The following is a 26,241-nucleotide window of genomic DNA, read 5'->3' on the forward strand; positions in this document are numbered from 1 at the left end:
ATTAGTAATCCTTCACACACAATTTTAATTTCTCGTTGTTTATTGTGAGTGAGATCTATGTATTTTATAAAGAGAGTGCATGCACTATGGGAGTACTAAATAATCCCTCAGAAAAAAGTACCGGGTAAGCATGTCTATCTTTACATTTCATCGTACGTCTTTTTCTTTTTTATTTTTTTTAATTTTTTTTAATTTTTTTTTTCATATCTCACATACTAGATGAATAAGCTCTTTCACTCTTTTGCTTATTTGTGGTTTCAAAGAATTTTCTTTCTTTAATGCATAATTAGTGTTTTTGATGAGCAGAAAATTTTTATTGAGGGAAAGCTTAGCAAACGCTACCAAATTTCTAAAACTTTAGTGGTTTTTTTTAATATTTTGTATAAATATATTTTTTTTCTTAATGCCCCCACTAAAGTTTATTTAATGTCCCATTGAATTTTTTTTCTTTGAATCTATATAAAATTTAATATATGAAGCTACCAAAAATTCGATCTAGAATATATTAAAGGTCTTATAATCATTTAATTCTTTATTGAAAAATTTTAAAATCTTTTAATGAGATTATTGTATTTAACAATTACTTGATTATAGTGTATGACTTAAAGTAAAAAGTTTATATTTAATATGAATACATTACTTCTATATTTTAATTGATTGATAATGATTAATATTTGTATCTAATATAAAATAAAAGACAATATTAAAATAAATATATAACTATTTTTTATCAATTTATCATAGGGCTATAATAAATGGTATAATTGAATATTTTACATTTCATTTCAAGACAAATGTAAACATAATTACATTTTATTAAAAGTATATTTATTTATTATTAATGAGTCAATAAGAGAAAATATTTTTTGAAATTTTTATAAACATAAGAAGAAAAAAATTTTTAACCCATTAAATAAAAATTCTGGCTCCATCACTAGTCTTTGCCGTGGAACCCATTCAAAGTGCTCAATTGTCCCAACAAACTACTATAAAACAGCCATCAAAAAGGTACTGAAGATAGGCAATAAACTCTTCCTCAAGCTCCCTTCCTCTTTGCCATATGATCAACATAATTAGTGTATGCTACTATATGAGCACAAAACCTGAGATAGACTTTCTATTATTCACATCTAATTGAAAATCAGAATCTATAAATCTATCTAGTTGTAAATCACCTTCTCCATATATCAAGAGTAAATCTTTGGTTCTTCTCAAGTATTTAAGGATATTCTTGACAGCAGTTCAATGTTTTAAACGCGGATTAGATTGAAACTTGCTAGTCAAACTAACAGCATAAGTGATATACAGCCTTGTACACAACATAACATACATTATACTTCCAATTGCTGAAGCATATGAAATTCTTGCCATCTTCTCTCTTTCCTTAGGTGTCTTTAGAGATATTTCTTTAGAAAGATGGATACTATGCCTTACAGGTAATAATCCTTTCTTAGAATCAAGCATGTTAAACCTTTTTAATACCTTTTCCAAGTATAGACTTTAGGACAAACTTATTATTATTTTTTATCTATCTCTATGGATATGAATTCCCAGAATATAGGTTGCTTGCCCTAAGTCTTTCATTGAGAAAGTGTTAGAGAACTAGATTTTTATAGTACTTAGCATACCGACATCATTGATGCATGCATTTTATATCATCATTTAGGTATAATTTTTGCACATAATTTACCTTTGTTCACAGCTATTACTATAGATATTAGCATATATTTAGTCAATTTTGCAATTTTACACTTCTTAGTTTAATTTTTGGAATTTATTTATTTTGTAGGTTAAATTTGGAGAAATTTGGTGTATTTTGATCAGATCAGCCATTTGGAAGAAATTAGAGTTGAATTGCAAAAATTTTGAAGTTGAGTTAAAGAGGCCAAAAGTGACACAACCTGCGACACAGCTTGTGTCACAGGTTGTGTCGATTGTTAGATATGAAACTTTTCTCGGGCAGTAGGTTTCACAACCTGCGACACAACCCGCGACACAAACGATTCAGCTTGTGTCGTTTTACTGAAAATGGCTGGCATGGCATTTTCGTTCCTCTGATTTAATACATCACTTTCTCTAGAATTTTCTGTCTTTTTACCAATTCTAGGGCAGACCTCTGAACCATATAAAAGCTCCTTTATCTCTTTCTTGGAGGACTGAACATCTCGAAAAGTGCTAGAGTAATTGTGAAAAGCTGATAAAAAAAATAAATAAAAAAAGGGTCACCAAAATATCCCAAAGGTAATTTTGGATCTGACATGAAATAGGGATAAATACAAAATCAAAATAGTATAAAAAGTAGTCCCTTTATATAATCATTATAATAGCACTTGAGATTCATCGTGAATTTCTTTCCTCTTGATTAAAAAAAATTATTATAAAAAAAAAATATTGGATGCACTTGGAGTTTCATGATTAATATTATTCTCATATTTTGTTTTCCTTATTCCCTTTCTTTGTTAACCACAATTTTACCTTATTTGACCCCATTACAACCCTTAAAAAGACCTAATAATTCTTTGAAAAATGCTTGTTACGTTAGTGGAGTTAGATCTTTTATGCTTGCATATGGGCTTGGCAATATAATCCTCCATACATTACTCACCATTTATTTGAGACATATTGGCTATCTATTTTATTTACGTTTGTTCATGCACAATTTGACTCTTGTAGCTAGTTGGTATTTGATGCTTGGATTGATTAATTAATTTTTAGCTATTCTGTAATTGTTGAGAGTGATTGCTTCATTCTTTGTGCTTCGCTGGTGGGAATTTAAAATGTTGGTGGCTAGAGATAAGTTGGTGGTTTGGGTTAGTGATTTTTGTGTTTTCAAAGATTGATTCTATTCCCTTCCAAATGAGTTTTAATGAAATTTTGCTTGGGGATAAGTGAGAGTTTGAGTATGGGGGAATTTGTTGCATGCATTTTATATCATCATTTTGGTATAATTTTTGCACATAATTTACCATTGTTTATAGCTATTACTATAGATATTAGCATACATTTAGTCAATTTTGCAATTTTACACTTTTTAGTTTAATTTTTGGAATTTATTTGTTTTGTCGGTTAAATTTGGAGAAATTTGGTGCATTTTGATCAGAGCAGCCATTTGGAAAAAATTAGAGTTGAATTGTAAAAATTTTGAAGTTGAGTTAAAGAGGCCGAAAGTGACATAACCTGCGACACAACTTGTGTCACAGGTTGTGTCGATTGTTAGATATGAAGTTTTTCTCAGGCAGCAGGTTTCACAACCTGTGACACAACCCACGACACAACCGATTCAGCTTGTGTCATTTTACTGAAAATGGCTGATGTGGCATTTTCATTCCTCTGATTTAATACATCACTTTCTCTAGAATCTTCTGCCTTTTTACCTATTCTAGGGCAGACCTCTGAACCATATAAAAGCTCATTTATCTCTTTCTTTCCAAAAGGAGGAAGTGAGGGAGATTTTGCAAGAAAGAAAGAGAGGAAGAGAAGCACGTGAATCATTTTGCAGCAGCAGTAGAAGACATTTTCTGCAACTCTCCAGCGGCAGATTCTTCATCATTTTACTGAGTTTTTCTGTTCCTTAGCTTAGATTTTCATTATTCCTTCATTTCTATACTTGGGTTTGTCTTGAAACCATGATTTATGAGTAGATCTTTGAGATTCTAGAGATGGGTTTGTAAATATTACTTTATATTGTAGTTTTTGAACTGATTTAGTCATTTAAATGAGATTTGCTGCATTTTGATTTATTGCTTGTGAGCTTGTTGCCTTACTTGATGAATGGGCCCTCATTAAGTTAAGTTTTAATCCTTGATAGATGGACTAAAAAGTGAATGTTTGGGATAGATAATCTTGCAATAAACTTAGTTTTCTTGGTGTTAGAGATAAGCTAAGAGGATTAAGGGGACTTTCCAAAATCAATTAGAGCTTTAATTGGGTTTTTGTCAAGTTTGAAATACCGTGAAAACATGGTTTGATTTGATGAATACCAACTTTGAAATGCTTGAAAAAGGTTTCAAATAAATAAGAATTGACTTCTCTTAAAATTGCAATTCTCATGTGTTTGGCTAAATTGAGAATAAACCACATGCAAACAATATTGAAAACCCAATCTCTACAATCACTTTAATTTTTATTGAATTTAGATTTAATTCCTCCCAATTTCATAATTAGCAATTTCAATTTAAATTTTGGTAATCTAGTCTAATTAATTTAGTTAATTGTTTGATTTAGTTTAAATTCCTCAAATACCAATTTTAATTTTAAATTTCATTTTTAATATATTTAAATTTTACCATTCTAATTAGCTTATCCTTTTATTTCCAATTTAAACACAATTCTCTGTGGGAATGATATTATTTTTAAAACTATACTATTGTGACCTGTGCACTTGCGAAAGCTACTTCACAGCTAGCACAATCAAGTTTTTGGCGCCGTTGCCGGGGAATTGTTTATTTTTAAGTTGGATTTTAATTGTTTTAAGCTGGTTAGAATTTTTATTTTCTTTTATTTTCACTGTTGTTCCTTGTGTTTTTCAGGTACTTTTCTTGTTTACGAGGCGATCGAAAAGCACAAGTAATACTGAATTATTGTTCAACCCTGAAATTGAAAAATTTTATCGAGCCAACAAAAAGGAATCTAAGAGGAGAAAGGAAACAGAAAAAGAAGAACAATAAAGATTTGACCAAGAGGAGAAAATTGAAAATATGGAGAATCAAAATAGAGCTATTGGTGGAGATAATGGAGGAAATGAGCAAAATAGGTAGAATGAAGTTGTTAATCAAAATGATCCTCAGAGAAGAACCATGTTAAATTATGCTTTTCCTAGATGTGCAGATGTGAGAGATAACAGACCTATTATTGGAGCTAGTCAATTTGAGTTAAAGACTGGTCTCATTCAAATGGTTCAGAATTCACAATTTGGAGGTAGTCCACTTGAAAATCCTCATTCTCATTTGAAGAAATTTTTGATGATATGTGATACACAAAGACAGCTTGGAGTTTTAGATGAAGTGATTCGGCTCACCTTATTTCCATTCTTTCTTCGAGATTCAGCATTAGAGTGGTATGACTTACTTCCACAAGCTACTGTAGCTACTTAGGAGCAGCTATCTCAAGCTTTTCTATCTCAGTTTTTCCCACCTGGGAAGACCACTCATTTAAGGAATTTGATGGTAGCTTTTAAGCCAAGGAATGATGAAACTTTGTATGAATCTTGGATGAGATTTAAGGAGCTTGAAAGGCAATGTCCTCATCATGAAATACCCAAATGGATGATTGTTCAAAATTTCTACACCAGAGTTACTCCAGCCATAAGAAACACAATTGATTCAGAAGTAGGAGGAGATTTCATGAGAATGACAAGTGAAGAATGCTATGATCTATTAGAGAAGATTGCTCATAATACCCATTTATGGGGAAATCCTAGAGCACTTGAGCCAAAGAAGGCTGGGATTTATGAACTTGACTCAGTTAACTAAATGAATGCAAGATTTGATCAGTTGACTCAGCTTCTTAGTGATTTTTGCACAAAGGCAATAACCTCAACTCCTACAACTATGCAACAAGTTGCCTACACAGATGGAACTCAAAGTTGTGGAGTTGATTACTCTTCTTATGGTGATGATTATTTGCAAGAACAAGTTGCTTATGCAGGATGTTATCAATAGAAACCTATGGGAAATTCTTACTCAAACGTGAACAACTCAACATGGAGACCACAAGCAACTTTTGCTCAACAAGGTCAAAGCTCAAATTATGCTCATAACCAGTAGTATATGCAGCATAATAGACCTCAGTTTCAGCCTCAATTTCAGCCCACAAGGCAGCCACAACCTGGATATCAAGCAAGAGCACAACAATTCCTTCCACCTCATGAACCGAAGCCAACCTTGGAAAGCATGATGGAGAAATTTTTTGCTGAACAAAGTAAGATGAATAGCAAATTGGAGGAAGAAATGCAACACATGAGACAAACCATGGATCAATTACAAGCCCACAATCGTATGTTGGAGACTCAATTGGCTCAATAAGCAAGCTCATCGAGAAGCAAATCCTATGGCAAACTACCTATCCAACCACAAAACCCTCATGAACAATGTAAGGTTGTGACCTTGAGAAGTGGTAAGAAAGTTGGTCAAGAGAGTGAAAACAAGAGAGAAGAAAAAGAGAGCACAAAAGATGAAAATTCAGTTGAGAGCAAGAAAAATGAAAAAAAAAAAAAGAAAGCAAAAGTGAGCAAGATGAGGGAGAGAAACCATACATCCCACCTGAGCCTTACAAGCCCACCCTTCCATACCCTCAAAGATTCATCAAGCATAAGCTAGACAAATAATTTGGCAAATTCCTTGAAGTGCTAAAGAAGTTGTATATCAATGTGCCATTCACCGAGGCACTATCCCAAATGCCAAGTTATGCCAAGTTTTTTAAGGAGATTCTTACCAACAAGAGAAGGCTAAAAGATTATGATGCCATCAACTTGGGAGAGCAATGCAGTGCTATAATTCAGAAGAAGTTACCTCCCAAACTCAAAGATTCGGGTGTGTTTTCCATTCCTTGTCATATAGGTGATAATTGTGTGGCAAATGCCTTATGTGACCTTGGAGCTAGCTTCAGCCTAATGCCTCTTTCAATATATGAAAAGTTGAATATGGGAGAGTTGAAGCCCACAAACATGTATCTTTCATTGGCTGACCGTTCAATTAAGTATCCAGAAGGCATTATAGAAAATGTGCCTATCAAGGTTGGGAAATTCTACATTCCGGTGGACTTTGTCATTTTAGATATGGAAGAAGACACAAAAATTTCTATCTTATTGGGAAGACCCTTTTTGGCAACAACTGGTGCATTAATTGATGTAAAGAGTGAGAAATTAACACTTAGAGTGGGAGATGATCAAATGATATTCAACATCAATAAGCCATGAAAAGGAAACATGAAGAAGTTGAGTCTTGTTTGCGGGTAGACATTATTGATGAGATTGTTCAAGAGCATTTCAGAAAAAGCTATCCATAAGACCCTCTTGAAAATTGCTTAGTCCATGGTGGGAGCATTGATGATGATAATCACAACATAGCTGCTTTTGCACAACACTTGGAGAGCTCTCCACCACATCCTGAAGCCACAAATTTTCAGCTTGAAGAAGTGCAAACTTTGGAGATTAAACCACTATCATTAGAGGTAGAGGATGCCCCAAAGGTAGATCCTAAACCTCTTTCTTCCAACCTTAGGTATGCTTTTTTTGGACCAAATGGAACATATCCTTTTATAATTAATGCATCTTTAACTGATATTGAGATTGACAAATTGTTGAGAGTTTTGAGAGAATATAAGAGAGTTTTGGGTTATAAAATTGATGATATAAAGGGAATTAGTTCAACAGTCTGTATGCATAGGATTTTCCTAGAGCCAAATAGTAGACCTTCTATTGAACACCAAAGAAGATTGAATCCTACAATGACTTCATGTTGTGAAAAAAGAAATCCTGAAATTACTAGCTGCTGGAATTATTTACCCCATTTCTGACAGTGAGTGGGTTAGTCCTGTGTATGTTGTACCAAAAAAAGGTGGGGTGACAGTTGTTAAAAATGAGAATAATGAATTGATACCTACTAGAACTGTTACAGGCTAAAGAATGTGCATAGACTATAGGAAGTTGAACAATGCTATAAGAAAAGATCATTTTCCCCTTCCTTTTATGGATCAAATGTTAGAGAGATTAGCCAAGTATTCTTACTTTTGTTACTTAGATGGATATTCTGGTTTCTTTCAAATTCCAATCCATCCTGATGACCAAGAAAAAACTACCTTTACCTGTCCCTATGGCACCTTTGCATATCGAAGGATGCCATTCGGATTGTGTAATGCACCTGCCACCTTTCAAAGGTGCATGATGGCCATTTTTTCTGATTTTATTGAAGAAATTATGGAGGTCTTCATGGATGACTTTTCAGTATATGGCACTAATTTTGATTCATGCTTGACTAATTTGTCTAAAATCTTGCAGAGGTGTGCTGATAATGATCTGGTGTTGAATTGGGAGAAATGCCACTTTATGGTCCAAGAGGGGATCATTTTAGGGCATTTGATATCAAACAGGGGAATAGAAGTATATAGAGCCAAATTAGAAATTATTGAAAAAATGCCCCCTTCAACAACTGTCAAATGAGTGCAGAGTTTTCTTGGACATGTTAGATTTTACCGGCGATTTATTCAAGATTTTTCTAAACTTGCTAAACCCTTAACAAATCTTTTGAATCATGATGTTAAATTTGATTTTAATCAAGATTGTATGGTTGCTTTTTACAGGTTAAAGACAGTATTAACAACAGCTCCTATCATGCAACCCTCAGATTGGACTTTGCCATTCGAAATCATGTGCGATGCAAGCGAGTTTGCTGTTGGAGCTATCCTTGGCCAGCAAAAAGATAGAAAACCTTATGCCATTTACTATGCAAGCTGAAATTATGCTACAACTGAAAAGGAGTTCCTTGCGATAGTATTTGCACTCAATAAATTCCGTTCTTATTTGGTCAACTCAAAGGTAATAGTTTTCATTGATCATGCAGCAATAATGTATTTAATGAGCAAGAAATAAGCTAAATCTAGGTTGATTAGATGGATTTTGTTACTTCAAGAATTTGATTTAGAAATAAGAGATAAAAAAGGTGTTGAGAATGTGGTGGCTAATCACCTTTCTAGGATAAAAATTGAAAATAAAGATGATGATATTGTGCCAATTGATGAGTTTTTTATGAATGAGCAGTTGTATGTGTTGAAATCTGCACTTCCATGGTTTGCTGATATTGTGAATTATTTGTCTTGTGGTGTCTTGCCACCTGATTTATCTTGGCAGTAAAAGAAAAGATTTTTGCATGATGTTAAATTTTATTCTTGGGAAGAGCCTCTTTTATTTAGGAGATGTAATGATGGAATAATTAGGAGATATATACCAGAGGAAGAAATAAATGATGTTATTTACCATTGTCATTCCTCTGAATATGGTGGTCATTGTAGTGTCTCAAAAACTGTTGAAAAAGTCTTGACATTAGGTTTCTATTGGCCTAATATGTTTAAACATGTGAGAGACTTTGTAAGCAAGTGTGATAGGTGTCAAAGGGTAAGCAATATTTTCAAGAGAGATGAGATGCCCCAGCAATCCATATTAGAAGTTGAATTGTTTGATGTGTGGGGAATTGTTTTCATGGGGTCATTTCCATCCTCTTATGGGAACAAATATATCTTGGTAGGAGAGGACTATGTATCTAAATGGGTAGAAGCTATTGCTACACCTACCAATGATGCAAAAGTTGTGGTGAAATTTCTAAAAAAATTTATTTTGACCAGATTTGGTGCCCCACGTGCCATAATCAGTGATGGTGGTAGCCATTTTTGCAACCACCAATTTAAAAAATTGATGAGAAGGTATGGGGTAAAGCATAGGATTACCACACCATATCACCCTCAAACAAATGGCCAAGTAGAAATCACAAATAGAGAACTTAAGAAAATCTTGGAGAAAACTGTCAACAAGTCTAGAAAAGATTGGTCCCTTAAATTAGATGACACTCTTTAGGCATATAGAACATCCTTTAAAACCCCTATAGGAACTACACCTTATAGGTTAGTTTTTGAGAAATCATGCCATTTGCCTGTAGAGTTAGAACATAAAGCTTATTGGGCCATAAGAGCAATCAATTTTGATTTACAAGCTGTTGGACACAAAAGACTTTTGCAACTTGATGAGTTAGAAGAATTGAGACTTGATGCTTATGAAAATGCTAGGATCTATAAAGAGAGAACAAAAATATGGCATGATAAGCACATCAAGAAAAAGGACTTTAAAGAAGGAGATTTGGTTCTCTTATTCAATTCAAGGTTGAAATTTTTTCTAGGAAAATTAAAATCAAGGTGGTCAGGTCCATTTAAAGTTGTGAAAGTTTTCTCTCATGGTGCTGTGGAAATTTTTGGTGAAAAATCTGATAATTTCAAGGTAAATGGGCAAAGGTTGAGGCATTATTCAGTTGGTGAGCCAATTGAGAAGATAGCTACCTACTATCTCTCTCATTCTCCATAAAATTTTAATTGAGTAAGGTCAAGCTAAAGACCTAAACTTAGCATTTCTGGGCATAACCCGCAATTTTTCATTGATTCTTTATTTCTTTCATATATTTGTTTTAAGTTTTTCTATACTCTTTATTCAGAGTTTGACATTGTTCTAATTTTCCTATGCAGATGGGATACAATTCATTGCAAGCAAATGAGCATTAAAAATTTTGTTTTTGTTCTACTTTTAAATTTCAGTTTTAAATTTTAGTTTTAAATTTATTCACTTATATTTTTTATCTTTCTATTGTTGATTATTTGCTGGTGGATTTTGCAGGACTCATTGCCCTTTTTGTTAATTTTAAGAGGAAGTTTTTCCAAACTTTGACATCTTGGTTTAAAAAGAAAATTATTTGAATATGGATGTGTGAATTGGTGCTTTGAAAATTTTTTTTATGAGTGTTTGATGAACATAACAGGTTGAGCAATTAGAATTCATGTTATGAAGGTCTAATCATTTAAAATCAAATTTGTTTCAATTTTTTAGGTACTGTGTAATTTTGTCAAATTTGGGTAGCAAATTTCACAACCTGCGGCACAATCGATTTTGGTTGTGTCGTAGCTTATGCTCACTGGGCGCAATTTGGGCAGAATATTTCACAACCTGTGGCACATCGATTTTGGTTGTGTTGTAGCTTGTGTTCACTGGGCACAATTTGGGTGGAAGATTTCATAACTTCCAGCACAACCTCCATCCTTGTGTTCTAACTTGTGTTGTTTATTTTGTTTTGCAGGTTAACGACCCAATTCACCAGAATGGGCCCGCGACCAACCCCATGCCCAAAAGGCCCACTAACCCATTTTAATTTTAAAAAAAAAACCCACTAACTAACTAAACCAAACCTATGGCCCTTAGCCCATATAACTAAACCCATTACCGAAAGCACCACCACCTCCACCAGATGGCAAGGGCAAAGGAGTTATCATTCGTGACTGACCAGCTTTCAGTTTCAGTTTACATATTTCATGTCTTTATTTTAGTTGCTTAATTAATTAGTGTTTTTAGTAACTTGTTTAGTTAATATTTTGCTCGTGTTACTTTTCTTTTATTTGAAACATTTGCTTATTCAGTTTTTTTTAGTTGCTCATAAGTATATTTTTCTTTTGAATCTTTAGTGCTTTGCTCACTTGCTTTTGATATGTTACTTCAAAATTACACTTGATGAGTGGATATCTCATGGTTATATTTTTTGAAGCTTAACCTCTCTATTTCAACTTTTTGAGTTTAATTGCTTTAATGGATTCCATTCCACTGTTTCTTTTGCAATGAGTGTAGCAGCTGTCCAAATTTTATTTAATTAAATTGGCTGCACCTTCAATGAGGTAACAATTCTTATCTCAGCTTGTGTCATTTTTAGCACAAGTTGTGCTACCACTTATGAAACAGGGTACCCCTTATCCACTTTAGGCTTACATATCCATTCTTTATGCACATATTAGCCACCTATTTTCTGCACAATATTTGAGAGAACCATTGCATTTATAGCCAAATTATCCCATTCCTTGCAATCTTTTAATAATGAGGACAATGTCCATTCTGAGTATGGGGGAGACGGTAAATTTTTTGCAAAAATTATTTTTCCTTTTCATTTGCATATAGTGACATACTCATTCATTAATTCATACTTGTACATATTCATATATATACACTGCATATAGCTTCATATACTTAGTTATGCATACTTAGTTGCATATAGGTTCATTATACATTTATACATTCATGCATTTCGTTTATTCATTTAAAATTTTTGAATTTTTAAACCAGTCTTTGAATTCCAGAAGTTGCTTATTCAAGCAATCCAACTTGGCTTTAGATGGTTAGTGGAATGAAAGTTCCAGTTGGGTACAAAGTCTTAAGCATTATTCTTTCTCTTACTTAATAGCTGAAAATTAATATATTTATCTAGGTATGCAGATTCTGATTAGTTATTTTGAGTTTTGAGTGTCTGAATAAGCCTTTAAGGAAGAAAATGGTCATTGTCATCTCACCATTCCTAGAACAAGCATCTTAGATCTTTCAAAGCGAAATTTTTAACTTACATTTGATAAGAATATGATTTAGGCATTCCTTCATATTTTAAACCTCATATTTAGCCTTAACCTACTTTAATTTCATTTCAACCATTACAAACCCCCCTTGAACCTTAATTCCCTAATTTCTTTGGAACCCAAATCATTTACCTAGCCATAAAACTTAAACACTACCACCTATTTATGAGAATAATATTTTAGCAATTAAATGCACATAAAAAAAAAACTTGGAGGACTGAAACATCTCGAAAAGTGCTAGAGTAATTGTGAAAAGCTGATAAAAAAAATAAATAAAAAAAAGGGTCACCAAAATATCCCAAAGGTAATTTTCGATGTGACATGAAATAAGGATAAATACGAAATCAAAAGAGTATAAAAAGTAGTCCCTTTATATAATCATTGTGATAGCACTTGAGATTCATCATGAATTTAATTTCCTATTGATTAAAAAAAAATTATTATAAAAAAAATTTTAAAAAAAAAGAGAATATTGGATGCACTTGGAGTTTCATAATCAATATTATTCTCATATTTTGTTTTCCTTATTCCCTTTCTTTGTTAACCACAATTTTATCTTATTTGACCCCATTACAACCCTTAAAAAGACCTAATGATTCTTTGAAAAATGCTTGTTATATTAGTGGAGTTAGATCTTTTATACTTGCATATGGGCTTGGCAATATAATCTTCCATACATTACTCACCATCTATTTGAGACACATTAGCTATCTATTTCATTTAGGTTTATTTAGACACAATTGACTCTTGTAGCTGGTTGGTATTTGTTGCTTGGGTTGATTGGTTAATTCTTAGCTATTTTGTAATTGTTGAGAGTGATTTCTTCATTATTTGTGCTTCGCTGGTGGGAATTTGGAATGTTGGTGGCTAGAGGTAAGTTGGTGGTTTGGATTAGTGATTTTTGTGTTTTCAAAGACTGATTCTATTCCCTTCCAAATGAGTTTTAATGAAATTTTGCTCAGGGACAAGCAAGAGTTTGAGTATGGGGGAATTTGATGCATGCATTTTATATCATCATTTAGGTATAATTTTTGTACATAATTTACCCTTGTTCATAGCTATTACTATAGATATTAGCATATATTTAGTAATTTTGCAATTTTACACTTCTTAGTTTAATTTTTGGAATTTATTTGTTTTGTTAGTTAAATTTGAAGAAATTTGGTGTATTTTGATCAGAGCAGTCATTTGAAAGAAATTAGAGTTGAATTGCAAAAATTTTGAGGTTGAGTTAAAGAGGCCGAAAGTGACACAACCTGCGACACAGCTTGTGTCATAGGTTGTGTTGATTATCATATATGAAGTTTTTCTAGGGCAGCAAGTTTCACAACCTGTGACACAACTAGCGACACAACCGATTCAGCTTGTGTCGTTTTACTGAAAATGGCTGATGTGGCATTTTCGTTCCTCTGATTTAATATATCACTTTCTCTAGAATCTTATGCCTTTTTGCCCATTCTAGGGCAGACCTCTAAACCATATAAAAGCTCCTTTATCTCTTTCTTTCCAAAAGGAGGAAGAGATGGAGATTTTGCAAGAAAGAAAGAGAGGAAGAGAAACATGTGAATCATTTTGCAGCAGCAGCAGAAGACATTTTTTGCAACTCTCCAACAGCAGATTCTTCATCATTTTACTGGGTTTTTCTGTTTCTTAGCTTAGATTTTCATTATTCCTTCATTTCTATACTTGGGTTTGTCTTGAAACCATGATTTATGAGTAGATCTTTGAGATTCTAGAGATGGGTTTGTAAATATTACTTTATATTGTAGTTTTTGAACTGATTTAGTCATTTAAATGAGATTTGCTGCATTTTGATTTATTGCTTGTGAGCTTGTTGCCTTACTTGATGAATGGGCCCTCATTAAGTTAAGTTTTAATCCTTGATAGATGGACTAAAAAGTGAATGTTTGGGATAGATAATCTTGCAATAAACTTAGTTTTCTTGGTGTTAGAGATAAGCCAAGAGGATTAAGGGGACTTTCCAAAATCAATTAGAGCTTTAATTGGGTTTTTGTCAAGTTTGAAATACCGTGAAAACAGGGTTTGATTTGATGAATACCAACTTTGAAATGCTTGAAAAAGGTTTCAAATAACTAAGAATTGACTTCTCTTAAAATTGCAATTCTCATGTGTTTGGCTAAATTGAGAATAAACCACATGCAAACAATATTGAAAACCCAATCTCTAGAATCACTTTAATTTTTATTGAATTTTGATTTAATTCCTCCCAATTTCATAATTAGAAATTTCAATTTAAATTTTGGTAATCTAGTCTAATTTATTTAGTTTATTGTTTGATTTAGTTTAAATTCCTCAAATACCAATTTTAATTTTAAATTTCATTTTAAATATCTTTAAATTTTACCATTCTAATTAGCTTATCATTTTATTTTCAATTTAAGCACAATTCCCTGTGGGAACAATATTATTTTTAAAACTATACTACTGTGACCCGTGCACTTATGGAAGCTACTTCACAGCTAGCACAATCAAGTTTTTGTGCTTAAATTGGAAATAAAAGGATAAGCTAATTAGAATGGTAAAATTTAAAGATATTAAAAATGAAATTTAAAATTAAAATCGGTATTTGAGGAATTTAAAATAAATCAAACAATTAACTAAATTAATTAGACTAGATTACCAAAATTTAAATTGAAATTGCTAATTATGAAATTGGGAGGAATTAAATCTAAATTCAATAAAAATTAAAGTGATTGTAGAGATAGGATTTTCAATATTATTTGCACGTGGTTTATCCCCAATTTAGCTAAACACATGAGAATTGCAATTTTGAGGGAAATCAATTCTTAGTTCTTTGAAACCTTTTTCAAGCATTTCAAAGTTGGTATTCATCAAATCAAATCCTGTTTTCACGGTATTTCAAACCTGACAAAAATCCAATTAAAGCTCTAATTGATTTTTGAAAGTCCCCTTAATTCTCTTAGCTTATATCTAACACCAAGAAAACTAAGTTTATTGTAAGATTATCTATCCCAAACATTCACTTTTCAGTCCATCTGTTAAGGATTAAAACTTAATTAATGAGGGCCCATTCATCAAGCAAGGCAACAAGCTCACAAGGAATAAATCAAAATGCAGTAAATCTCATTTAAATGACTAAATCAGTTCAAAAACCACAATACAAAGCAATATTTACAAACCCATCTCTAGAATCTCAAAGATCTACTCACAAATTATGGTTTCAAGACAAACCCAAGTATAGAAATGAAGAAATAATGAAAATCTAAGCTAAGGAATAGAAAAACCCAGTAAAATGATGAAGAATATGCTACTGGAGAGTTGCAGAAAATGTCTTCTATTGCCGCTACAAAATGATTCACGTGCTTCTCTTCCTCTCTTTCTTTCTTGCAAAATCTCCCTCTCTTTTTCCTTGTGGAAAGAAAGATAAAAAGAAGCTTTTATATGGTTCAGAGGTCTGCCCTAGAATGGGTAAAAAGGTAGAAGATTCTGGAGGAAGTGATGTATTAAATCAGAGGAACGAAAGTGCCACGTCAGCCATTTTTAGTAAAACGACACAAGCAAAATCGGTTGTGTCGCGCATTATGTTGTAGGTTGTGAAACTGTCTGCCCAAGAAAAACTGCATATCTGATAATCGACATAACCTGTGACACAAGCTATGTCGCAGGTTGTGTCACTTTCGACCTCTTTAACTCAACTTCAAAATTTTTGCAATTCAACTATAATTTCTTCCAAATGGCTGCTCTTATCAAAATATGCCAAATTTCTCCAAATTTAACCTACAAAACAAATAAATTCCAAAAATTAAACTAAAAAGTGTAAAATTGCAAAATTGACTAAATATATGTTAATATTTATAGTAATAGCTATGAACAAGGGTAAATTATGTGTAAAAATTTTACCTAAATGATGATATAAAATGCAAGCATCAAATTCCCCCATACTCAAACTCTTTCTTGTCTCCAAGCAAAATTTCATTAAAACTCATTTGGAAGGGAATAGAATCAGTCTTTGAAAACACAAAAATCACTAATCCAAACCACCAACTTACCTCTAGCCACCAACATTCCAAATTCCCACCAGCGAAGCACAAAGAATAAAGCAATCACTCTCAACAATTACAGAATAGCTAAGAATTAACTAATCAACCTAAGCAACAAATACCAACCAGCTACAAGAGTCAATTGTGCCAAAACAAACCTAAATGAAATAGATAGCCAATGTGTCTCAAATAGATGGTGAGTGATGTATGGAAGATTATATTGCCAAACCCATATGCAAGCATAAAAGATCTAACTCCACTAATGTAACAAGCATTTTTCAAAAAATCATTAGGTCTTTTTAAGGGTTGTAATGGGGTCAAATAAGGTAAAATTGTGATTAACAAAGAAAGAGAATAAGGAAAACAAAATATAAGAATAATATTAATCATGAAACTCTAAGTGCATCAAATATTCTCTTTTTTTATTTCCATTTTTTTATAATTATTTTTTTTCTTTTAAATCAAGAGGAAAGAAATTCACGATGAATCTCAAGTGCTATCACAATGATTATATAAAGGGACTACTTTTTATACTCTTTTGATTTTGTATTTGTCCCTATTTCATGTCACATCCAAAATTAACTTTGGGATATTTTGGTGACCCTTTATTTATTTATTTTTTTTATCAGCTTTTCACAATTACTCTAGCACTTTTCGAGATGTTTCAGTCCTCCAAGTTTTTTTTTATGTGCACTTAATTGCTAAAATATTATTCTCATAAATAGATGGTAGTGTTTAAGTTTTATGGCTAGGTAAATGATTTGGGTTCCAAAGATATTAGGGAATTAAGGTTCAAGGGGAGGTTTGCAATGGTTGAAATAAACTTAAGGTAGGTTAAGGCTAAATATGAGGTTTAAAATATGAAGGAATGCCTAAATCATATTCTTATCAAATGTAAGTTAAAAATTTCGCTTTGAAAGATCTAAGATGCTTGTTCTAGGAATGGTGAGACGACAATGACCATTTTCTTCCTTAAAGGCTTATTCAAACACTCAAAACTCAAAATAACTAATCAGAATCTACATACCTAGATAAATATATTAATTTTCAGCTATTAAGTAAGAGAAAGAATAATGCTTAAGACTTTGTACCCAACTGGAACTTTCATTCCACTAACCCTCTAAAGGCAAGTTGGATTGCTTGAATAAGCAGCTCCTGGAATTCAAAGACTGGTTTAAAAATCGAAAAATTTTAAATGAATAAATGAAATGCATGAATGTATAAATGTATAATCAACCTATATGTAACTAAGTATGCATAACTAAGTGTATGAAGCTATATGCAGTGTATATATGTGAATATGTACAAGTATGAATTAATGAATGGGTATGTCACTATATGCAAATGAAAAGGAAAAATAATTTTTGCAAAAAATTTACCCTCTCCCATACTCAGAATGGACATTGTCCTCAATGTTAAAAGATTGCAAGGAATGGGATAATTTAGCTATAAATGCAATGGGTTCTCTCAAATACTGTGCAGAAAATAAGTGGCTAATATGTGCATAAAGAATGGATATGTAAGCCTAAAGTGGATAAGGGGTACCCTGTTTTATAAGTAATAGCACAACTTGTGCTGAAAATGACACAAGCTGAGATAAGAATTGTTACCTCATTGAAGGTGCAGCCAATTTAATTAAATAAAATTTGGACAGCTGCTGCACTCATTGCAAAAGAAACAGTGAAATGGAATCCATTAAAGCAATTAAACTAAAAAAGTTGAAATAGAGAGGTTAAGCTCAAAAAAAAAAAAAAAAACCCATGAGATATCCAATCATCAAGTGAAATTCTGAAGTAGCATATCAAAAGCAAGTGAGCAAAGCATTAAAGATTCAAAAGAAAAATGTGCTTATGAGTAACTAAAAAAAAAAATACTAAATAAGCAAATGTTTCAAGTAAAAGAAAAGCAACACAAGTAAAGTATTAACTAAACAAGTTACTAAAAACACTAATTAATTAAGCAACTAAAATAAAGACATGAAATATGTAAACTGAAAATAGAAGCTGGTCAGTCATGAATGATAACTCCTTTGCCCTTACCATCTTATGAAGGTGGTGGTGCTTTTGGTGGTTGCTGTGGAGAAATGATGCTCAAAATGAGTGCCTGGTTAGTTTCTATCTGCTCTAGCTTAGCTCGCATGGCTTTCAACTCGTCTTGCATTTCAGCACTTCTATCCAAATATATATAAGCTAAATCCCTTAATGTTTGAAAAAAAACATCTGTCATTTGCCGAAAGGAGTAGATCTCATCACTGAGATTCTCCATGAATGTCAAAAGGGTTGCCATGGAGGGTCCAGAAGCTGTTGATGAAGCAGGTTGTGCAGCTGGTAGAGCCTAGCATGGAGGTTGTGTAGAAGGCTGCTCAGTAGGTTGCTCAGATGGTGAGGAGGAGCTAATTGCAGTAGGGGAGCCTGGTGGTGTTGCTGCTGGTGCCAGAATCTCATAAAGCTGTGTAACCTCATTTTTAATACAAAATTTTTGGTTGGACAAATGAGGTCCATCCAAATACAGCAAGTCAGTTGTGACGGCAGTACACCTATGAACTTAAGGGTCAAAACCAAAATAATGTGTAATGGGTGTGACCAAACCTCCAAACACAATCTTACCAGTACCCCTAGTAGTTTGGCAGAGCTCATGGCGGCAAAAGTAATAATCAGGTGAAACCTTTTTACCAGTTTTGGCACACCACAAAAAAAAAATAGGTCATACTGAGACATTGTGCCAACACTTGCTCCTCTTCCTAAAATTGTGTTTGCAATTAATCTTTGAAGTAATCGCAAGGAGTGACTCTCAATTTTAGAGGCCTTACTGTGCCCAAGTTTGAAAATACCTGCTAAGGGTGCTATTTGCTGCCAAAATTCATGCCCATTATAATTCCTTCTACTGGTAGGCATTTTAATCAAACCATCAGTGGGGAACCCGAATATATGATGAAAGTCATCCATGGACAGTACCCTATCTTGACCGAGGCATCTAAAGTGGATTGTCAAGTTATTATCCAATTCATATTTATGCTTACTAGTGGACAGGGAGGCCATAAATTCTTACACTAGAGTGGGGTAAACCAATTCTTGTTTATGAACAAATCTCACCCAACCCAAAGCTTCCAACAAATTCTGCATTTCATCATATATATTCAAAGATTTAAGTGTAAACATGTCCAAATACCGAGTCTGAACAATTTCTCTAGTTTTAATTCTTGTCTTATTTTTCTTCATTTCGGCAGTAGGCAATACCCATTGTCTGGCAGTAGGTACAGATGAAGGAATAGTGGGGTTACCTGAAGATTTCCCTGGGCGCTTTACTGCTGATCTCGGGATTCTAAGGTGAGCATCAGGTACGGCAGAAGTGGGCTGCTGGACTGGACGAGGTTGTGTGGGCTCTTCAGATTTCTTTCTCTTTGTGCTGCTTATGGTTTTGTGTGGCTTAATACTCTTTGCTTTCTTCTTCTTGTATGTAGCAATGGGGGCATCACCAGAATGGGTTGCTGGCGAGTCAGTATCCATGGGTTTGGTGGGTTGAGGTTGCGGCATAGGGTGTGAGGGATGGGGAGGGGAGTTTTCGAAGGAAATAGGGGAATCGGTCATAGCAAAAATGGAAGAGAGGGAGCAAAAAAGAAGAAGAAGAATACGAAGAAGTAGAAGAAGAAAGAAAAAAATGTCGTTGTGGATCGTGGGTGGCGGAGGTTATGGCGCAGAGGAAGGAGTAGGGTTATGGGGTTGTCGGGTATGGGTTCGGGTTAGGGAATAAAAGTGATGGGTTTTGGATATGGGTATGGGTTTTTGGGCTTTGGTAATTAGGTAAAGGCTGTTGGTAAAAAGAAAATGATGACGGGCTTTGGGTATGGGTTTAGTTAAATGGGCTACGGGCCATGGTTTTGGTTGAGTTAGTTAGTGATTTTTGTTTTTTTTTTTTCATGGGTTAGTGGGCTTTTTAGTATGGGGTTGGTCGTGGGCCCATTCTGGTGAATTGGGTTGTCAACCTGCAAAACAAATTAAACGACACAAGTTAGAACACAAGGATGGAGGTTGTGCCGGAAGTTGTGAAATCTTCTGCCCAAATTGTGCCCAGTGAACACAAGCTACGACACAACCAAAATCGATTGTGCCGCAGGTTGTGAAATATTCTGCCCAAATTGCGCCCAGTGAACACAAGCTACGACACAACCAAAATCGATTGTGCCGCAGGTTGTGAAATCTGCTGCCCAAATTTGACAAAATTACACAGTACCTGAAAAATTGAAACAAATTAGATTTCAAGTGATTAGACCTTCATAACATGAATTCTAATTGCTCAACCTGTTATGTTCATCAAACACTCATAAAAAAAAATTTTCAAAGCACCAATTTACTCATCCATATTCAAATAATTTTCTTTTTAAACCAAGATGTCAAAGTTTGGAAAAACTTCCTCTTAAAATTAACAAAAAGGGCAATGAGTCCTGCAAAATCCACCAGCAAATAATCAACAATAGAAAGATGAAAAGTATAAGTGAACAAATTTAAAACTAAAATTTAAAGCTGAAATTTAAAACTAGAACTAAAACAGAATGACTAATGCTCATTTGCTTGCAATGAATTGTATCCCATCTGCATAAGAAAATTAGAACAATGTCAAACTCTGAATAAAGAGTATAGAAAAACTTAAAACAAATATATGAAAGAAATAAAGAATTAATGAAAAATTATGGGTTATGCCCAAAAATGCTAAGTTTAGGTCTTTAGCTTGACCTTACTCAATCAAAATTTTATGGAGAATGAGAGAGATAGCAGGTTGCTATCTTCTCAATTGGCTCACCAACTGAATAATGCCTCAACCTTTGCCCATTTACCTTGAAATTACCAGATTTTTCAACAAAAATTTTCACAGTACCATGAGGGAAAACTTTCACAACTTTAAATGGACCTAACCACCTTGATTTTAATTTTCCTTGAAAAAATTTCAACCTTGAATTGAATAAGAGAACCAAATCTCCTTCTTTAAAGTCCTTTTTCTTGATGTGCTCATCATGCCATATTTTTGTTCTCTCTTTATAGATCCTAGCATTTTCATAAGCATCAAGTCTCAATTCTTCTAACTCATCAAGTTGCAAAAGTCTTTTGTGTCTAACAGCTTGTAAATCAAAATTGATTGCCCTTATGGCCCAATAAGCTTTATGTTCTAACTCTATGGGCAAATGGCATGATTTCCCAAAAATTAACCTATAAGTTGTAGTTCCTATAGTGGTTTTAAAGGCTGTTCTATATGCCCAAAGAGTGTCATCTAATTTAAGGGACCAATCTTTTCTAAACTTGTTGACAGTTTTCTCCAAGATTTGCTTAAGTTCTCTATTTGTGATTTCTACTTAGCCATTTGTTTGAGGGTGATATGGTGTAGCAATCCTATGCTTCACTCCATACTTTCTCATCAATTTTTCAAATTGGTGGTTGCAAAAATGGCTACCACCATCATTGATTATGGCACGTGGGGCACCAAATCTGGTCAAAACAAATTTTTTCAGAAATTTCACCATAACTTTTGCATCATTGGTAGGTGTAGCAATAGCTTCTACCCATTTAGATACACAGTCCACCCCTACCAAGATATATTTTTTCCCATAAGAAGATGGAAATGGCCTTATGAAATCAATTCCCCACACATCAAACAATTCAACTTCTAATATGGACTGTTGGGGCATATCATCTCTCTTGGAAATATTGCCTACCCTTTGACACCTATCACACTTGCTTACAAAGTTTCTCACATGTTTAAACATATTAGGGCAATAGAAACCTGATGTCAAGACTTTTTCAACAGTTTTTGAGACACTACAATGACCACCATATTCAGAGGAATGACAATGGTAAATAATATCATTTATTTCTTCCTCTGGTATACATCTCCTAATTATTCCATCATTACATCTCCTAAACAAAAGAGGCTCTTCCCAAGAATAAAATTCAATATCATGCAAAAATATTTCTTTTGCTGCCAAGATAAATCAGGTGGCAAGACACCACAAGACAAATAATTCACAATATTAGCAAACCATGGAAGTGCAGATTTCAACACATACAACTGCTCATTCATAAAAAAACTCTTCAATTGACACAATATCATCATCTTTATTTTCAGTTTTTATCCTACAAAGGTGATCAGCCACCACATTCTCAATACCTTTTTTTATCTCTTATTTCTAAATCAAATTCTTGAAGTAACAAAATTCATCTAATCAACCTAGATTTAGCTTCTTTCTTGCTCATTAAATACCTTATTGCTGCATGATCAGTGAAAACTATTACCTTTGAGTTGACCAAATAAGAACGGAATTTATTGAGTGCAAATACTATCGCAAGGAACTCCTTTTTAGTTGTAGCATAATTAACTTGAGATTCATCAAGGGTTCGGCTTGCATAGTAAATGGCATAAGGTTTTCTATCTTTTCGCTGGCCAAGGACAGCTCCAACAGCAAAGTCGCTTGCATCACACATGATTTCGAATGGCAATGTCCAATCCGGGGGTTGCATGATAGGAGCTATTGTTAATGCTGTCTTTAACCTGTAAAAAGCAACCATACAATCTTGAGTAAAATTAAATTTAACATCATGATTCAAAAGATTTGTTAAAGGTTTAGCAAGTTTAGAAAAATCCTGAATAAATAAACGGTAAAACTCGGCATGTCCAAGAAAACTTTGCACTCCTTTGACAGTGGTTGGAGGGGGGCATTTTTTCAATAATTTCTATTTTGGCTCTATCTACTTCTATTCCCCTGTGTGAGATCAAATGCCCCAAAATGATCCCCTCTTAGACCATAAAGTGGCATTTCTCTCAATTCAACACTAGATCATTATCAGCACACCTCTGTAAGATTTTACACAAATTAGTCAAGCATGAATCAAAATTAGTGCCATATACTAAAAAGTCATCCATGAAGACCTCCATAATTTCTTCAATAAAATAAAAAAAAATGGCCATCATGCACCTTTGAAAGGTGGCAGGCGCATTACACAATCCGAATGGCATCCTTCGATATGCAAAGGTGCCATAGGGATAGGTAAAGGTAGTTTTTTCTTGGTCATCAGGATGGATTGGAATTTGAAAGAAACCAGAATATCCATCTAAGTAATAAAAGTAAGAATGCTTGGCTAATCTCTCTAACATTTGATCCATAAAAGGATGGGGAAAATGCTAATTTCTTGTAGCATTGTTCAACTTCCTATAGTCTATGCACATTCTCCAGCCTGTAACAGTTCTAGTGGGTATCAATTCATTATTCTCATTTTTAACAACTGTCACCCCACCTTTTTTTGGTACAATATGCACAGGACTAACCCACTCACTGTCAGAAATGGGGTAAATAATTCCAGTAGTTAGTAATTTCAGGATTTCCTTTTTCACAACATCCTTCATTGTAGGATTCAATCTTCTTTGGTGTTCAATAGAAGGTCTACTATTTGGCTTTAGAAAATCCTATGCATACAGACTGTTGGACTAATTCCCTTTATATCATCAATTGCATAACCCAAAGCTCTCCTATATTCTCTCAAAACTCTCAACAATTTGTCAATCTCAATATCAGTCAAAGATGCATTAATTATAACAGCATATGTTCCATTTGGTCCAAAAAAAGCATACCTGAGGTTGGAAGGAAGAGGTTTAAGATCTACCTTTGGGGCATCCTCTACCTTTAATGATGGTGGTTTAATCTCCAAAGTTTGCACTTCTTCAAGCTGAAAAATTATGGCTTCAGGATGTGGTGGAGAGCTCTCCGAATGTTGTGCAAAAGCAGCTATGTTGTGATTATCATCATCAATGCTCCCACCATGGACTAAGCAATTTTCAAGAGGGTCTTGTGGATAGCTTTTTCTGAAATGCTCTTGAATAATCTCATCAATAATGTCTACCCGCAAATAAGACTCAACTTTTTCATGTTTCCTTTTCATGGCTGGATTGATGTTGAATATCATTTGATCATCTCCCACTCTAAGTGTCAATTTCTCACCCTTTACATCAATTAATGCACTAGCTGTTGCCAAAAAGGGTATTCTGAATAATATAGGAATTTTTGTGTCTTCTTCCATATCTAAAATGACAAAGTCCACCGGAATGTAGAATTTCCCAACCTTGATAGGCACATTTTCTAGAATGCCTTCTGGATACTTAATTGAACAGTCAGGCAATGAAAGATACATGTTTGTGGGCTTTAACTCCCCCATATTCAACTTCTCATACATTGAAAGAGGCATTAGGCTGACGCTAGCTTCAAGGTCACATAAGGCATTTGCCACACAATTATCACCTATATGATAAGGAATGGAAAACACACCTGGATCTTTGAGTTTGGGAGGTAACTTCTTTTGAATTATAGCACTGCATTGCTCTCCCAAGTTGATGGTATCATAATCTTCTAGCCTTCTCTTGTTGGTAAGAATCTCCTTCAAAAACTTAGCATAACTTGGCATTTGGGATAGTGCCTCAGTGAATGGCACATTGATATACAACTTCTTTAGCACTTCAAGGAATTTGCCAAATTGTTTGTCTAGCTTATGCTTCATGAATCTTTGAGGATAGGGAAGGGTGGCTTGTAAGGCTCAGGTGGGATGTATGGTTTCTCTCCCTCATCTTGCTCACTTTTGCTTTCTTCTTCTTTTTCATTTTTCTTGCTCTCAACTGAATTTTCTTCTTTTGTGCTCTCTTTTTCTTCTCTCTTGTTTTCACTCTCTTGACCAACTTTCTTACCACTTCTCAAGGTCACAACCTTATATTGTTCATGAGGGTTTTGTGGTTGGCTAGGTAGTTTGCCATAGGATTTACTTCCTGATGACTTACTTGTTGAGCCAATTGAGTCTCCAACATACGATTGTGGACTTGTAATTGATCCATGGGTTATCTCATGTGTTGCATTTCTTCCTCCAATTTGCTATTCATCTTACTTTGTTCAGCAAAAAATTTCTGCATCATGCTTTCCAAGGTTGGCTTTGGTTCATGAGGTGGAAGGGATTATTGTGCTCTTGCTTGATATCCAGGTTGTGGCTGCCTTGTGGGCTGGAATTGAAGCTGAAACTGAGGTCTATTCTGCTGCATATACTACTGGTTATGAGAATAATTTGAGCTTTGACCTTGTTGAGCAAAAGTTGCTTGTGGTCTCCATGTTGAGTTGTTTACATTAGAGTAAGAATTTCCCATAGGTTTCTGTTGATAACCTCTTGTATAAGCAGCTTGTTCTTGCAAATAATCATCACCATAAGAAGAATAATCAACTCCACAACTTTGGGTTCCATCTGTGTAGGTAACTTGTTGCATAGTTGTAGAGTTGAGGTTGTTGCCTTTGTGCAAAAATCACTAAGAAGTTGAGTCAACTGATCAAATCTTGCATTCATGTAGCTAACTGAGTCAAGTTCATAAATCCCAGCCTTCTTTGGCTCAAGTGCTCTAGGATTTCCCCATAAATGGGTATTATGAGCAATCTTCTCTAATAGATCATAGCATTCTTCACTTGTCATTCTCATAAAATCTCCTCCTGCTTGTGAATCAATTGTGTTTCTTATGGCTGGAGTAACTCTGGTGTAGAAATTTTGAACAATCATCCATTTGGGTATTTCATGATGAGGACATTGCCTTTTAAGCTCCTTAAATCTCATCCAAGATTCATACAAAGTTTCATCATCCCTTGGCTTAAAAGCTACCATCAAATTCCTCAAATGAGTGGTCTTCCCAGGTGGGAAAAACTGAGATAGAAAAGCTTGAGATAGCTGCTCCCAAGTAGCTATAGTAACATGTGGAAGTGAGTCATACCACTCTAATGCTGAATCCCGAAGAGAGAATGGAAATAAGGTGAGCCGAATCACTTCATCTAAAACTCCAGGCTACCTTTGTGTGCCACATATCATGAAAAATTTCTTCAAATGAGAATAAGAATTTTCAAGTGGACTACCTCCAAATTGTGAATTCTGAACCATTTGAATGAGACCAGTTTTTAACTCAAATTGATTAGCTCCAATGATTGGTCCATTATCTCTCACATTTGCTCATCTAGGAAAAACATAATCTAACATGGATCTGCTCTGAGGATCATTTTGATTAACAACTTCATTCT

At 33.9% G+C, this 26,241-nt stretch overlaps 2 non-coding genes across 2 annotated transcripts; one reads left to right on the top strand and one right to left on the bottom strand.

Annotated features, from left to right (window-relative positions):
* Nucleotides 1-5,148: 5,148 nt before the first annotated feature.
* LOC131181190 (small nucleolar RNA R71) lies at nucleotides 5,149-5,254 on the bottom strand. The gene has a single exon (XR_009149818.1). It is a non-coding gene; the product is annotated as a small nucleolar RNA R71 (small nucleolar RNA).
* Nucleotides 5,255-25,742: 20,488 nt separating this feature from the next.
* Nucleotides 25,743-25,849, top strand: LOC131181184 (small nucleolar RNA R71). The gene has a single exon (XR_009149812.1). It is a non-coding gene; the product is annotated as a small nucleolar RNA R71 (small nucleolar RNA).
* Nucleotides 25,850-26,241: the final 392 nt, after the last annotated feature.

Source organism: Hevea brasiliensis, chromosome 6 (assembly GCF_030052815.1).
Source record: "Hevea brasiliensis isolate MT/VB/25A 57/8 chromosome 6, ASM3005281v1, whole genome shotgun sequence".
Lineage (NCBI taxonomy): Eukaryota > Viridiplantae > Streptophyta > Magnoliopsida > Malpighiales > Euphorbiaceae > Hevea > Hevea brasiliensis.